Genomic DNA, 14,568 nt, shown 5'->3' on the forward strand with positions numbered 1-14,568 from the left:
AAATGACATATGTCCATCAAGTTCAACCAGGGAATTAAGGGGTAGGGGTGTGGCGCGATATTGGGGAAGGGATGAGATTTTATATTTCTTCATAAGCATTAATCTTATTTTGTCAATTAGGAACATTCAGCACCCACCCGCTATCAAGGCAGCTGCCTATCATGTCATGCCCTACCTGCACAGGTGTGCTGGCTACTCAAATGATCCAATTAAGGAGGCCATTTAGTCAGCAGCAGCAGAAGTCCTGTGCCTGGACGCTCCAACAGCGGCCAGACACAAGCAGAAGCAGAAGCAGCAGAAGCAGCAGCAGCAGCAGCAGCACCACCTTTTGTTTTTTGGCTGCAGCAGCAGCAAGGCCCACAGGGCTGGCTAGCTGGCTAGCCAGCAAGCAGGTAGCAATGAAAGTAGGAATCTTTCTTTTTAACCCTGTAAGGGGGTGGTGCACTGTACCCGAAGATACTGCCATATCGGGTCAATGCATAGGGCGACGGAAGCAAGCTTCGAAATCGGCCCCCGTTCTCAAAAATCCATTTAATATATGGTCCCCAGATAGGGGACGTATCAGATATTAAACTGATAAGAACAGATACTACACTTGATCTTAGCCAAAAGGCCGAGAAGCGATAACCGTGAAAGGGGCGGGCCCAACAAGGTGCCCTTCATGGGCACTATCACTGCTTGCTGTCAGGGAGGCTGCCAGACAATTTTCCATGCACACTCTGGGCTGGGGGGCAGTCAACCACCAGTACACACAGCAGAACCTAAACCCATACCATTATTGCTAAGCAGCAAGACAGGGGCCCATTGCACTCCCACGGGGCCTTTTTAAATGCAATCCATAACCCGGATTTGCCAGGAACCCTTCTTACTCCTCCTACTTGCATGTGACACTGGGCTTAGGATCTGCATAGGAAACACACACACAAGCACACACCTACCTTTGTTGCCTGCAGATGCCTCCTTGGCTGTCCCCAAACGGTATCAAACCAACACCCACGGGAAGCTGTAAGCATAGAGGACATGCCTGCACCCCATTGGACTTACCTGTGTGGGTTAAACCCGGGTTATTTGACAACCTATGGCGGTGATGGTTCTGCTCAGGCAGAGCAGTGCTGATGCTCCTCATAAAGCTGTCGCTGCTGTGAAGGTTCTAGGTGACATCACAAATCCCTATGGTTACATACACAACAAAGCTGGGTTGTTGTTGTTTACACTCTGCAAGGCCTGTGGAAGTGAGTGACATCATAGCACTGTAGTTCTGAGGGTTCTAGATGGATGCAACAATCTCCTGTTGCTTCTATGAAGGCCATAATAGACGACATCACCAAACAGCTCCATAGTCACATACACAGCAAAGGAGAGATGTTGTTTACACCTAGTGATGTCAGTGGTATTGAGTGACATCACAGCACAGTGCTAAGGCTCCTGGGCCTGGACACAGCAGCGGCTGCAATATCTCAACGGAGAATACGTTTATATATATGTGTGTGTGTGCGCGTATATATATATATATATATATATATATATATATATATATTTCTCCGCCGAAATCACTTTTAAACCCATTTCCACCTTTTTTTCCCTTCTCTTCCTCTTACTTTTTTTTCACGTTTTTTTACGTTTTTCTCCTTTTCGCCTCTTTTCTGGGCGTATTATTCTTCTTTTTCTTCTTTTTTTTCGTCTAATGCATACCCCATCAGTGCAGCAATGCTTATTCAATACCGCCAGCAGATGGAGACACTGGGGGATAATTTTCTAAGGATTTATACTGATTTTTCCTGTCTGAATTTGTCGCACAGAAAGTTGCAGGCCAAATATGTGTGACATTTCTGCGACTTTAGCTTCTAGAGCATTTTTACAACATTATACATAGGTGCTGAATACATAAAAAGCGACTGTTCAGCGACAGACAAGTCGCATCGGCTGAAAGTAGGCCAGAATGTCAGTCCATGTTGGAGCAGGTTTAGATACAGTCTAAAGTATAGATCTCAAAGTCTGTGCACAGAATTTAGCAAGGGCCTCGCACCTTCTGATGCATCAGGTAGGTGCACAATAGCATAGCCTAACCCTCTGTACTTTGGTCTATATTGATGCGGGACATAGACAGCCAGCTGATGACCAATCCATTAGTGCAATGGATGGCTGGAAGCATTTGTCTTTGCCTTTGCAATACCACAGAAGCAATGCATGGTCAATTTACAGCAATGACACACCTGTGTGAACAGCCAGGAGACCCCCCCCCCCCATGTTATGTTACATAGTTACATAGTTAGTACGGTCGAAAAAAGACATATGTCCATCAAGTTCAACCAGGGAATTAAGGGGTAGGGGTGTGGCGCGATATTGGGGAAGGGATGAGATTTTATATTTCTTCATAAGCATTAATCTTATTTTGTCAATTAGGAACATTCAGCACCCACCCGCTATCAAGGCAGCTGCCTATCATGTCATGCCCTACCTGCACAGGTGTGCTGGCTACTCAAATGATCCAATTAAGGAGGCCATTTAGTCAGCAGCAGCAGAAGTCCTGTGCCTGGACGCTCCAACAGCGGCCAGACACAAGCAGAAGCAGAAGCAGCAGAAGCAGCAGCAGCACCACCTTTTGTTTTTTGGCTGCAGCAGCAGCAAGGCCCACAGGGCTGGCTAGCTGGCTAGCCAGCAAGCAGGTAGCAATGAAAGTAGGAATCTTTCTTTTTAACCCTGTAAGGGGGTGGTGCACTGTACCCGAAGATACTGCCATATCGGGTCAATGCATAGGGCGACGGAAGCAAGCTTCGAAATCGGCCCCCGTTCTCAAAAATCCATTTAATATATGGTCCCCAGATAGGGGACGTATCAGATATTAAACTGATAAGAACAGATTTTTTTTGATTGAAAGAGCTTTATTTTCCGTTCAGTCATTACAAGTCGTACAATAAATTACAGTCACACAAAGCATGATAGTACAATACACAGCAAAGGTTCCCTAAGCTATACATCGCACACCATGCTACTCTAACATTCAGCTCAATCCTGCAATAGAAAAGCACAAGAGATCAAACAAAAACCAAATAATACAATCTGTGATCGGGGTAGGGGTGTGGGCGACTATGTGGGGGTAGGGAGGGGGCGGATCACAGGGCCAAACTGTTGGGCTGTATCTTCAGGGAGACATGGGAGAAGGAGAGGGGTCTTCACTCCTCTTCTTCCTCATCAACGGCCGAGCTGTCCAAGATGGAATAGTCTCTAAGCAGGTTCTTGATGAACCTGCGGCAGTCCCGGACGGACATGTTTTCCCTGTTGATCACGAGGCGGTTCCTGGAGAGCCACACTGCGTCCTTAAAACAGTTCATAAGGCGCCAGGCCTCCTGGATGGCCTCCACGTCGTGGGTCCCAGGGAACAGGCCGTAAAGCACCGAATGGTACGATAGGCAGCTCCTGGGCACTGAGTCTCTGAGTTCCTGTTCTAGGGCGTCCAACAGACCCTGTGCAAAGGGGCACTGCCAAAACACGTGGAAAGATGTTTCCTCCACGTAGGGGCAACGGGGGCAGTACCGGGTCTTGCACAGGTTGCGGGCATGCATGAATGACCTGAGAGAGAGACCTCCCATGACGGCCATCCACGACAAGTCCTTGTGTCCATTGGTAAGCCGCTTTGAGGCCACATTGTTCCAAACTGTCTCTGCAGTGGCTGCGGGGAGTCCCGGAACCAGCTCGGTCGAGTCCTTAGCTCGGATGAGCTTGTGGATTGTCTTTGGCTTCCATAGGTCTGGTTTCAGTCCTTCCAGCTGGTGCTCCCTCACAAACCGGACAACATCCCCATAGAACCAGGGAGTGTTCCAGTTGTAAGGGATGGAGCTGTCCCACTTGTCCCAGCCCAGCTGTCTCCAGAGGGGCATGAGAAGCAAGCGAGACATGGACCTGCCCGCTGAGCCAGTCTTTTCTACAAGAGTCCGCTGCACCGTGACACATGCAAAGGAGGCCCTCAGCAGAGCGGGGATGTCGGGTATTCCCTTCCCACCCTTGCGGGGTTCCTTGTACATCACGGTCCTCTTGACTCTGTCCATTTTGCCCCAGACGAAGCCAAATACTGTCCGGGTGATGGCCTTGCAAACGGTGGTATGGGGAGGCCAGGCCTGTGCGGTATATTGGAGCACAGGCAAAACTTCACTCCGCAGGACAAGTGCCTTGCCTTCCATCGTGAGCTTTCTGGAGCTCCACAGTCCGATCTTTGAGTTTATCCTTCCTAGTCGGTCTTGCCAAGACTTAAGGGCCGCTCCTTCCTTCCCGAACCAGACTCCAAGAATTTGAATGAAGTCCGGCTTAATAGTAAAGGGGAAGGGGGCGGAAGAAGCCAGGTGCCACTCCCCGAAGAGCATGGCCTCCGACTTCCCGCAGTTGACTTTTGCCCCCGAAGCTCTGCCGAAGTCCTCGCAGGTCTGGACGAGTGCAGTCACCGAACGCTGGTCAGCGCAGAAGACGGTCACGTCGTCCATGTAGAGCGAGCACTTGACCTCGTGGCGATCTGGTCCTGGTGCGGTGATCCCTCTGATCTCTCCACTCTGCCGGATAGTCTCAGCGAAGAGCTCTATAACACAAACAAAAAGGAGAGGTGAAAGAGGGCAGCCTTGTCTAACCCCTGAAAGAATGGAAAAGGGGTCAGTCTTCCAGCCGTTCACCAACACCGTGCTGTAAATGTCAAAATACATAACGTTAACAAAAGAGCAAAACATCTTCCCCAGACCCAGCCTGCGCAAAACCCTGTCCATGAATGCGTGGGAGACACGGTCGAACGCCTTCTCCTGATCTAAGCTGACCAGGGCGGCGCGGCCCCCGCGGTCCTGGATGTAATGGACCGTGTCTCTCACAAGGGCAAGGCTGTCGGCAATCCTGCGGCCAGGAATGCTGCAGGTCTGGTCCGGATGGACGATCTGCCCCATGACAGGTTTCAGCCTGTTGGCCAGCACCTTGGCGAGGATCTTGTAGTCCACGTTCAGGAGAGAGATGGGACGCCAGTTTTTCAGGTCACATCTCTCCCCCTTCCGCTTATACAAGATCGTGATCATCCCTTCCCTCAACGACGGAGGCATTCTGCCCCCCACCACCATCTCCTCGTACACCTCCAACAGGTCCGGACAGGTCAGGTCACCCAGCGCTACGTAGAGCTCGGCCGGGAGACCGTCACTGCCCGGGGTCCTGCCGGGCTTAAAGGATTTAGCGGCAGAGAGCAGCTCCCCCACCGTCAAGGGATCGTCCATAGCCGCCGCACCTGCGGGATCAACAACGTTAGTGACACCTGACAGGAACCTCTCGGCGGCTTCGGGGTCGGATGACTTGGGGGCGTAGAGGTTGCTGTAGAAGTCGTGGACGACCCCCATCACTTCCTCCTTGCCGCTCCTCATGTGTCCGGTCTCATCTCGTAGCTCAGTCAGGGGCGTGTGGCCGGCATGGAGCTTCCTGAAAAAGAAAGAGTTACATTTCTCACCCTTCTCCAGGTTCTCCACCTTGGAACGAAAGACGATTCGCTTGGATTCCTCCTCAAAGTGCCTTTTCAAGCTCTTTTTGGTCTCCTCCAGCTCCTCCCTGACGTCCCAGCCACACTGGAGCAGGTCCTGCAGGGACCGCAGCTCGCGCTGCAGTTTCCTCAAGTCCCACTTCTTCGCACACGCCTGTTGTCTGCCTTTTGCCTGAAAGAAACAACGGAATTCGACTTTAACATATTCCCACCAGTCGCTGATGCACTTGAACAGACATTTGTCATTTCGCCATACAAGGTACGCATCCCTAAGTTCCTCCATGACCTCCCTCTGCTCCAACAGGGCACAATTCAACTTCCAGGAGCCTGGGCCAGGTGGGAATCCATGGCCCAGAGTCCCCCGGAATCGAATGGCCCTGTGGTCAGAGAAGAAGCAGGGGACCATAGAGTACGACACCTTTCTGACTGCTCTCGAAGTGAAGATGAAGTCTATCCGAGAACGGAGCGAGCCATCGGGGCGGCTCCACGTATAGTTTACGGAGCCGTTCCCGATGGACCCGACAACGTCCTGCAAGGATGCCTCCGTCACCATCTCAATCAGCAGTTTAGACGTCACGTCCAGGTTGGCGGATGTGCCAGAACTGCGCCCGTCCACCTCAATGGGGCAGTTGAAGTCACCACCCAACACTACTGCCCTAGTGGTGGCGAGTTCAGCCCGCAGGGCCTGGAGAACCTCCAGTCGGACATCCCTCTCAGGGGAGGCGTACACGTTGATGAGCCGCACGGGCTCACCCGCCCAGGAACCGTCTGCGACAAGAAGTCTGCCACAGACGAGCTCCCGGACGGAATCAAGTGCAAAGTTACCTCCCCTGATCAGGATGGCCACCCCCGCAGACCTATTGTCGCCCCCACCAGACCAGTAGGAAGGGCCGTGAGGCCACTGCCTGGCCAGATGGTTGTAAGACCTAGAAGCAGACAAAGCACATTCCTGCAACATGTAAACATCACACCTCTGGGAATCTAAGAACGTAAGAACAGTCTGGAATCTAAACCAAGCTCTAATACTCCTCACATTAATGCAGAAGATGTTGAGATCAGCCATGGGAATAAAAAAAAAAGAGAGGTTAGTTCTGATACTAGTTACCAGTCTGGTCGGACGGGTCCTCTTCTCTGGCGCCTGTCGGCTCGTGTGGCTTCTCGTAGCGCCCTTCCAAGAACTCGTCGTAGACCGTGTTGGACGGAGTGTCCAGGATTTTCTTAACCTCTGGGTCCTGCAGCAGCTCCTCCATAGATTGAGCTTGGACTGGCTCTGCTTGGACCTGCTCCACTTGGGCCTGCTCCATCACCTCCTCTCCTTCTGAAGCCTCAGGGCTCTCGCAGACCTGCTCCATCTCCTCCTCCTCATCTGAAGCTTGAGGGGTTTCGCAGGTCTCGATTATCTTTCTTTTGTGGGACTCTTCTGATACGTTGTCCCTTCCTTTCCTCTTCCTCTGTATGGTACCTGGGGGAGGAAGCACAGGAAAGTCCTCCGAAGGGCGGGCACCAGCAGCTGGAGGGGGGTTAGGTGCTGCTGGGCCAGGAGAGAAAGGAGGCTGGGTGGGGCGGGGGGCAGGAGAGAGTGCCCGGGCAGGGGAGGACGGGGCAGGGGTGGGCCGGGCAGGGGAGGACGGGGCAGGGGTGGGCCGGGCAGGGGAGGACGGGGCAGGGGTGGGCCGGGGTGGGGTACGGGGGGCAGGGGTGGGCCGGGGTGGGGTACGGGGGGCAGGGGTGGGGCGGGATGGGGCAGGAGGGGCGGGGGTGGGACGGGATGGGGCAGGAGGGGCAGGGGTGGGACGGGATGGGGCAGGAGGGGCAGGGGTGGGACGGGATGGGGCAGGGGTGGGACGGGATGGGGCAGGGGTGGGGCGGGATGGGGCAGGAGATGGGGCGGGAGGGGCAGGGGATGGGGCGGGAGGGGCAGGGGAGGGGCGGGACGGGGCAGGGGTGGTGGCTTTCGCCTTCTTACCCTCCTTGGTCGGCTTGGCCATCCGTGGTGTTGGCTCCGGAGCTGGGGCTGGCTTCGGTGCTCTCGCTGCCACAGATGCCCATGTTCTCTCCCTCTGGGGGCAGTCCTTGTAGCTGTGGGCTGCCAGTCCGCAGAGGTTGCAGGTCTTGCTCTTGGGGCAGTCCTTGGTCGTGTGACCTGTCACACGGCAATACCTGCAGGCATCCTCCGTACAGTCCTTGCCCTCGTGGCCCATCTTGCCACATCTCCTGCAGGTCTGCGGCATGTCCGGGTAGAAGATAAGTCCTGTGGAGTTGCCCAAGGAAAATGTCGTTGGCAGGTGCTGTAGTCCGTCTGGAGAAGCAGGGTTCTTGTTGAGTCTGACGACCACAGACCACTTGCAGGTCCAGTATCCGAGTGAGTTCAGGATGCGGGTGGGCTCCCTCACCACGGTGCAGAAGCGCTTCAGGAAGGTCGAGATGTCCGTGCCTGGGGTGTGTGGGTTCCGCATTGAGACCGTCACCCGCCTCTCCTCTCTTTGAATAAGGCAGTTGCCCACAAAGCGAGAGAAAGGGGATTCGGGACTCGCCGCTTTCACCACCTCCCAGTATCTTCTACAGGTCCCAATGGTGGCAAAGGTGATGTAGAAGATTCCCGAAAAGAAGGTTGCTATTCCCAGGGTGTCAGCCGTGGGGAAGCCTTGATCCGCCAGCATCTTCTTGCAGAACACGTCGTGGGACATGTCCGGCACCCTTCCGTCCACGGGCTTGAGCTTCAAGGCAACAGTCTGCCTCATCCAGGGCTCCAGGGTTGGAGCTTCCAGGTTAGGAATTCTGCCGCCCTTCTGCCTTGCCGTGGTGGAGGTTGAAGCTTGCTGTGGTTGGGGCTGGACCTCCAGGCCTTGCCCTGCAGCCTCCTGGGTGGACTTGCTGGTTGAGGTCATGGCTTCTTCCAGCAGGCTCTTTTCCGCTTCCTTGCTTGCTTGTGGAGAGAGGCTTCGCAAAGTCTTCTTTCCCGGGTGGGAGGAGCTATGCAGATCCGGTCCCGGTGGGAGGAGCTATGCAAATCCTTCTCCAGAGGCAGCGAGTTTCTTCGAAAAGATTCTGCGCCGCCTTCCTCTTCGCCGCTGTTCCGGAATTCACCGCCGATTCCCTTCTTCCAGGTTCTTCGTCGGCTTCTTCCGGAGCTGCAGTCTTCAAGATCTTCTCCTTCTTCAGATGTTCCGAGGCAGGCAGGAGACGATCTTCAGGTGGTATGCTCTAGAGAAATGCGGTTCTAATAAGAACGAAAAGTACTGCAATCGTACTACGCAAAATCTCTACCACAATGCTTGGAGTTCTTCAGACCGTAGCGATCATGGTATCTCCCCTGCCAGGTAAGTATACTGATAAGAACAGATACTACACTTGATCTTAGCCAAAAGGCCGAGAAGCGATAACCGTGAAAGGGGCGGGCCCAACAAGGTGCCCTTCATGGGCACTATCACTGCTTGCTGTCAGGGAGGCTGCCAGACAATTTTCCATGCACACTCTGGGCTGGGGGGCAGTCAACCACCAGTACACACAGCAGAACCTAAACCCATACCATTATTGCTAAGCAGCAAGATAGGGGCCCATTGCACTCCCACGGGGCCTTTTTAAATGCAATCCATAACCCGGATTTGTCAGGAACCCTTCTTACTCCTCCTACTTGCATGTGACACTGGGCTTAGGATCTGCATAGGAAACACACACACAAGCACACACCTACCTTTGTTGCCTGCAGATGCCTCCTTGGCTGTCCCCAAACGGTATCAAACCAACACCCACGGGAAGCTGTAAGCATAGAGGACATGCCTGCACCCCATTGGACTTACCTGTGTGGGTTAAACCCGGGTTATTTGACAACCTATGGCGGTGATGGTTCTGCTCAGGCAGAGCAGTGCTGATGCTCCTCATAAAGCTGTCGCTGCTGTGAAGGTTCTAGGTGACATCACAAATCCCTATGGTTACATACACAACAAAGCTGGGTTGTTGTTGTTTACACTCTGCAAGGCCTGTGGAAGTGAGTGACATCATAGCACTGTAGTTCTGAGGGTTCTAGATGGATGCAACAATCTCCTGTTGCTTCTATGAAGGCCATAATAGACGACATCACCAAACAGCTCCATAGTCACATACACAGCAAAGGAGAGATGTTGTTTACACCTAGTGATGTCAGTGGTATTGAGTGACATCACAGCACAGTGCTAAGGCTCCTGGGCCTGGACACAGCAGCGGCTGCAATATCTCAACGGAGAATACGTTTATATATGTGTGTGTGTGTGCGCGTATATATATATATATATATATATATATATATATATATATATATATATTTCTCCGCCGAAATCACTTTTAAACCCATTTCCACCTTTTTTTCCCTTCTCTTCCTCTTACTTTTTTTTCACGTTTTTTTACGTTTTTCTCCTTTCCGCCTCTTTTCTGGGCGTATTATTCTTCTTTTTCTTCTTTTTTTTCGTCTAATGCATACCCCATCAGTGCAGCAATGCTTATTCAATACCGCCAGCAGATGGAGACACTGGGGGATAATTTTCTAAGGATTTATACTGATTTTTCCTGTCTGAATTTGTCGCACAGAAAGTTGCAGGCCAAATATGTGTGACATTTCTGCGACTTTAGCTTCTAGAGCATTTTTACAACATTATACATAGGTGCTGAATACATAAAAAGCGACTGTTCAGCGACAGACAAGTCGCATCGGCTGAAAGTAGGCCAGAATGTCAGTCCATGTTGGAGCAGGTTTAGATACAGTCTAAAGTATAGATCTCAAAGTCTGTGCACAGAATTTAGCAAGGGCCTCGCACCTTCTGATGCATCAGGTAGGTGCACAATAGCATAGCCTAACCCTCTGTACTTTGGTCTATATTGATGCGGGACATAGACAGCCAGCTGATGACCAATCCATTAGTGCAATGGATGGCTGGAAGCATTTGTCTTTGCCTTTGCAATACCACAGAAGCAATGCATGGTCAATGTACAGCAATGACACACCTGTGTGAACAGCCAGGAGACCCCCCCCCCCCCCCCCATGTTATGTTACATAGTTACATAGTTAGTACGGTCGAAAAAAGACATATGTCCATCAAGTTCAACCAGGGAATTAAGGGGTAGGGGTGTGGCGCGATATTGGGGAAGGGATGAGATTTTATATTTCTTCATAAGCATTAATCTTATTTTGTCAATTAGGAACATTCAGCACCCACCCGCTATCAAGGCAGCTGCCTATCATGTCATGCCCTACCTGCACAGGTGTGCTGGCTACTCAAATGATCCAATTAAGGAGGCCATTTAGTCAGCAGCAGCAGAAGTCCTGTGCCTGGACGCTCCAACAGCGGCCAGACACAAGCAGAAGCAGAAGCAGCAGAAGCAGCAGCAGCACCACCTTTTGTTTTTTGGCTGCAGCAGCAGCAAGGCCCACAGGGCTGGCTAGCTGGCTAGCCAGCAAGCAGGTAGCAATGAAAGTAGGAATCTTTCTTTTTAACCCTGTAAGGGGGTGGTGCACTGTACCCGAAGATACTGCCATATCGGGTCAATGCATAGGGCGACGGAAGCAAGCTTCGAAATCGGCCCCCGTTCTCAAAAATCCATTTAATATATGGTCCCCAGATAGGGGACGTATCAGATATTAAACTGATAAGAACAGATACTACACTTGATCTTAGCCAAAAGGCCGAGAAGCGATAACCGTGAAAGGGGCGGGCCCAACAAGGTGCCCTTCATGGGCACTATCACTGCTTGCTGTCAGGGAGGCTGCCAGACAATTTTCCATGCACACTCTGGGCTGGGGGGCAGTCAACCACCAGTACACACAGCAGAACCTAAACCCATACCATTATTGCTAAGCAGCAAGACAGGGGCCCATTGCACTCCCACGGGGCCTTTTTAAATGCAATCCATAACCCGGATTTGCCAGGAACCCTTCTTACTCCTCCTACTTGCATGTGACACTGGGCTTAGGATCTGCATAGGAAACACACACACAAGCACACACCTACCTTTGTTGCCTGCAGATGCCTCCTTGGCTGTCCCCAAACGGTATCAAACCAACACCCACGGGAAGCTGTAAGCATAGAGGACATGCCTGCACCCCATTGGACTTACCTGTGTGGGTTAAACCCGGGTTATTTGACAACCTATGGCGGTGATGGTTCTGCTCAGGCAGAGCAGTGCTGATGCTCCTCATAAAGCTGTCGCTGCTGTGAAGGTTCTAGGTGACATCACAAATCCCTATGGTTACATACACAACAAAGCTGGGTTGTTGTTGTTTACACTCTGCAAGGCCTGTGGAAGTGAGTGACATCATAGCACTGTAGTTCTGAGGGTTCTAGATGGATGCAACAATCTCCTGTTGCTTCTATGAAGGCCATAATAGACGACATCACCAAACAGCTCCATAGTCACATACACAGCAAAGGAGAGATGTTGTTTACACCTAGTGATGTCAGTGGTATTGAGTGACATCACAGCACAGTGCTAAGGCTCCTGGGCCTGGACACAGCAGCGGCTGCAATATCTCAACGGAGAATACGTTTATATATATGTGTGTGTGTGCGCGTATATATATATATATATATATATATATATATATATATATATATATATATATATATATTTCTCCGCCGAAATCACTTTTAAACCCATTTCCACCTTTTTTTCCCTTCTCTTCCTCTTACTTTTTTTTCACGTTTTTTTACGTTTTTCTCCTTTTCGCCTCTTTTCTGGGCATATTATTCTTCTTTTTCTTCTTTTTTTTCGTCTAATGCATACCCCATCAGTGCAGCAATGCTTATTCAATACCGCCAGCAGATGGAGACACTGGGGGATAATTTTCTAAGGATTTATACTGATTTTTCCTGTCTGAATTTGTCGCACAGAAAGTTGCAGGCCAAATATGTGTGACATTTCTGCGACTTTAGCTTCTAGAGCATTTTTACAACATTATACATAGGTGCTGAATACATAAAAAGCGACTGTTCAGCGACAGACAAGTCGCATCGGCTGAAAGTAGGCCAGAATGTCAGTCCATGTTGGAGCAGGTTTAGATACAGTCTAAAGTATAGATCTCAAAGTCTGTGCACAGAATTTAGCAAGGGCCTCGCACCTTCTGATGCATCAGGTAGGTGCACAATAGCATAGCCTAACCCTCTGTACTTTGGTCTATATTGATGCGGGACATAGACAGCCAGCTGATGACCAATCCATTAGTGCAATGGATGGCTGGAAGCATTTGTCTTTGCCTTTGCAATACCACAGAAGCAATGCATGGTCAATGTACAGCAATGACACACCTGTGTGAACAGCCAGGAGACCCCCCCCCCCCCCCCCATGTTATGTTACATAGTTACATAGTTAGTACGGTCGAAAAAAGACATATGTCCATCAAGTTCAACCAGGGAATTAAGGGGTAGGGGTGTGGCGCGATATTGGGGAAGGGATGAGATTTTATATTTCTTCATAAGCATTAATCTTATTTTGTCAATTAGGAACATTCAGCACCCACCCGCTATCAAGGCAGCTGCCTATCATGTCATGCCCTACCTGCACAGGTGTGCTGGCTACTCAAATGATCCAATTAAGGAGGCCATTTAGTCAGCAGCAGCAGAAGTCCTGTGCCTGGACGCTCCAACAGCGGCCAGACACAAGCAGAAGCAGAAGCAGCAGAAGCAGCAGCAGCAGCACCACCTTTTGTTTTTTGGCTGCAGCAGCAGCAAGGCCCACAGGGCTGGCTAGCTGGCTAGCCAGCAAGCAGGTAGCAATGAAAGTAGGAATCTTTCTTTTTAACCCTGTAAGGGGGTGGTGCACTGTACCCGAAGATACTGCCATATCGGGTCAATGCATAGGGCGACGGAAGCAAGCTTCGAAATCGGCCCCCGTTCTCAAAAATCCATTTAATATATGGTCCCCAGATAGGGGACGTATCAGATATTAAACTGATAAGAACAGATACTACACTTGATCTTAGCCAAAAGGCCGAGAAGCGATAACCGTGAAAGGGGCGGGCCCAACAAGGTGCCCTTCATGGGCACTATCACTGCTTGCTGTCAGGGAGGCTGCCAGACAATTTTCCATGCACACTCTGGGCTGGGGGGCAGTCAACCACCAGTACACACAGCAGAACCTAAACCCATACCATTATTGCTAAGCAGCAAGACAGGGGCCCATTGCACTCCCACGGGGCCTTTTTAAATGCAATCCATAACCCGGATTTGCCAGGAACCCTTCTTACTCCTCCTACTTGCATGTGACACTGGGCTTAGGATCTGCATAGGAAACACACACACAAGCACACACCTACCTTTGTTGCCTGCAGATGCCTCCTTGGCTGTCCCCAAACGGTATCAAACCAACACCCACGGGAAGCTGTAAGCATAGAGGACATGCCTGCACCCCATTGGACTTACCTGTGTGGGTTAAACCCGGGTTATTTGACAACCTATGGCGGTGATGGTTCTGCTCAGGCAGAGCAGTGCTGATGCTCCTCATAAAGCTGTCGCTGCTGTGAAGGTTCTAGGTGACATCACAAATCCCTATGGTTACATACACAACAAAGCTGGGTTGTTGTTGTTTACACTCTGCAAGGCCTGTGGAAGTGAGTGACATCATAGTACTGTAGTTCTGAGGGTTCTAGATGGATGCAACAATCTCCTGTTGCTTCTATGAAGGCCATAATAGACGACATCACCAAACAGCTCCATAGTCACATACACAGCAAAGGAGAGATGTTGTTTACACCTAGTGATGTCAGTGGTATTGAGTGACATCACAGCACAGTGCTAAGGCTCCTGGGCCTGGACACAGCAGCGGCTGCAATATCTCAACGGAGAATACGTTTATATATATGTGTGTGTGTGCGCGTATATATATATATATATATATATATAAATATATATATATATATATTTCTCCGCCGAAATCACTTTTAAACCCATTTCCACCTTTTTTTCCCTTCTCTTCCTCTTACTTTTTTTTCACGTTTTTTTACGTTTTTCTCCTTTTCGCCTCTTTTCTGGGCGTATTATTCTTCTTTTTCTTCTTTTTTTTCGTCTAATGCATACCCCATCAGTGCAGCAATGCTTATTCAATACCGC

General features: G+C 50.7%; 3 non-coding genes and 2 pseudogenes across 3 annotated transcripts; all 5 read right to left on the bottom strand.

Annotated features, from left to right (window-relative positions):
- Window positions 1-434: 434 nt before the first annotated feature.
- On the bottom strand, window positions 435-625 carry LOC130304402 (U2 spliceosomal RNA). Its single transcript, XR_008854172.1, has one exon. It is a non-coding gene; the product is annotated as a U2 spliceosomal RNA (small nuclear RNA).
- Window positions 626-2,708: 2,083 nt separating this feature from the next.
- Window positions 2,709-2,884, bottom strand: LOC130304433 (U2 spliceosomal RNA; annotated as a pseudogene).
- Window positions 2,885-8,706: 5,822 nt separating this feature from the next.
- On the bottom strand, window positions 8,707-8,875 carry LOC130304438 (U2 spliceosomal RNA; annotated as a pseudogene).
- A 2,096-nt stretch (window positions 8,876-10,971) lies between these two features.
- LOC130304403 (U2 spliceosomal RNA) lies at window positions 10,972-11,162 on the bottom strand. The gene has a single exon (XR_008854173.1). It is a non-coding gene; the product is annotated as a U2 spliceosomal RNA (small nuclear RNA).
- Window positions 11,163-13,271: 2,109 nt separating this feature from the next.
- On the bottom strand, window positions 13,272-13,462 carry LOC130304404 (U2 spliceosomal RNA). The gene has a single exon (XR_008854174.1). It is a non-coding gene; the product is annotated as a U2 spliceosomal RNA (small nuclear RNA).
- Between the last annotated feature and the right edge of the window lie 1,106 nt (window positions 13,463-14,568).

Source organism: Hyla sarda, unplaced genomic scaffold (genome assembly GCF_029499605.1).
Source record: "Hyla sarda isolate aHylSar1 unplaced genomic scaffold, aHylSar1.hap1 scaffold_1272, whole genome shotgun sequence".
Taxonomy (NCBI): Eukaryota; Metazoa; Chordata; class Amphibia; order Anura; family Hylidae; genus Hyla; species Hyla sarda.